Raw genomic sequence first — 2418 nt, 5'->3', positions numbered from 1 at the left:
AAGAGTTACTGGGCTGTTTGTGCCAGCACTGCTACAGAAGAAATGCCTCTACATCCATCTGTTCCTCACAGGATCATTTGTAAAGGCTTTAGTGAGAGCTGATTATTCTGGGCAATTTCTGTAATTGAAAAAAGAAAAAAAAACCAGCAATCTTAACTATAAATGCCATAGTGTGAGATAACACTTCAATAAAAATCCTGTATGACTTAAGAATATTAACATACATCAAAGAAAAAGCTTGCCTGATATATATAATGAATACATTGCATTATTTTCACAGTTGTGTACTACAGAATTCATGGGCACTTCCAAAAGTTATCAAATTATTCCAATATATAGGAATAACTTGGTGAAAGATGAACCAGCTGCTGTCATCCAACCATTTATCAAAATAGTGCACTATTTAGATTTACAGTAATCTTGGATTAAAGGAAAATAATTTTTTAAAAAGTTTTTTTAATCCGTCAGAGCTCAAAATACGTAATGGGAAAAACGTATTTGCACAGAAAGAGTATGCTGAAGCTCCATTTCAATTTTATGAGCAAGAGTATCAAAGTTTGATCAAGTGGTCACTTATTAGAAAAGTTGCACTTTCAAACAAAAGGGGCAGACTGACTCACAGACCTATTAATGATATAAATCTGTTAAAAGGTTTATAATGGCTATAGTTCCATGGACACTTTTAATCTGTGCACTCAACACTGCTACTTTAGTGAGTACTCCTGTTCTTTCTCTCAGGCCAGCACAAGTATTTGTACAGTTAAGGGGTTTGAAGAAATTGATTGGAGTTGAGAGTGAGCCTTTTTTTGCCCAGGGTAACAGATTCTCATATCGATTGACTACACAGCTGCAGGAACAGAACAAGCAAAAAAACCAAACCAGTATGTCAGAGGCTGGGGCTATCGTTTTACAAAATGCAGTGAACCACCAAAACACTAAGACCCTGCTCCCGGCACCATGCCCATGTTATTTATCTTGTATTAGGTCCAGCACTCCTAAAATACCTGGATGGAATTTTTCAGCAGCCATGTAGATTTAACCTGGGTTAAAGAAACCATATAGATGTGGCTATGGTTGTACTGTTACTGACAGTTATATAATCATGCAATAAAACAAGGCCACTAAAGTGATCCAAGTTAAAAATAAACATAAATTTCTTGCCCCTCTTTTTTGGAAATTCTCCTCCTTTTTTTTTTTCCTTCTTTTTTTAAGACCAGACAATTTCAGTGATCCAGCATGTAGTTCAACCTCATAAACAGCTGCAGTGGAATAAAGAAATGAATAGGATACTGGGAAGCAAGGATATGAAAACCTTGTAAGTGGTTTTGCTAGAAAACATTATCAAGCCATATGCAACCACAAGGCAAGACCAGAGGGTATATATAGTCAATGTACAACACAATGTTGACACTTAATACAGTACTTGGGCAGACATGTTCAAAACTGAAGGCAGCATATTAAAAACTTACTTAATATACTGGACTATAAACAAAAGCAATCCATAAAACCATGCAAACTTCCTTGTTACGTGGATAGGAACTAAAAGATATGTGGAACAGAAAACTGGGGAAAGAAACTATTAACTGCCTCTGCTTATGATCAGATTCCCAACTAGCACTGCTGCATTACCCTCAGAGCAATGAGATCTGCTCATGTAATGGTATATGAAGCATCTAAAGACTCTCAGAAGGCTTTGGACCAAGAAAGATGACACACAGCACACCTGGGTCATAGCAGACTTCATCAATGGTTTTCTTTCTTGCCTGGAGGCTTGCTATCCAGACCTAAAATCAGATGTGTAGCCTACACTTTCTAAAAATATGGGTTTACGTTCTGTTCCTTTCACTAAAGCTCTAGCATTACCAGAATTAAACCAGGGCTTTCTTGGGTCTCTCTGCTCTCTTCTACCTGCAAGATCTTTACAAGGTGATACGACAGGTACATCAGACCTGCTGGAAAAGTAAGCTAAAACTTATGACCTAGCTCCTCAGGAAAAGGGAACAGCAGGGCAATCTTTGGGAAAGCAACACTACAAGAATACATCCTGTGAGGCAAAAAGGATGTCAGAAATACGGCTAGATCTGGAAAAGCTATAAGTTGTCAAGTCCTTTAATTTTGTATTTCTATAAAGAAAGACTTCTTCCCTCATAGTAAGTATTCCTCTGGGTTTGCATCCTTCAACATACAGTTTACTTTGAGGGACACTGAAGAAAAAGAATTTGAAACAGGATTTCAAGACTTATCAGGATCTGTTCTGCAAAGTCTTATGATTAGCATGTCAAATTTAGTGTAACAACACCACAGTATATACTGCATAGTAGCTGACTGTGATTTTGATAAATTGTTGAAAGATAAATAAAAAAGTTACTTGACTTTTTACTGGACTTGACAGTCCAGGTATCCGCAGGGTATTCAGCC

This window comes from Phaethon lepturus, unplaced genomic scaffold (genome assembly GCF_000687285.1).
Source record: "Phaethon lepturus isolate BGI_N335 unplaced genomic scaffold, ASM68728v1 scaffold11854, whole genome shotgun sequence".
Classification (NCBI taxonomy): domain Eukaryota; kingdom Metazoa; phylum Chordata; class Aves; order Phaethontiformes; family Phaethontidae; genus Phaethon; species Phaethon lepturus.
The sequence above is the reverse complement of the archived record's forward strand: the minus strand, read 5'-3'. Positions refer to the sequence as shown.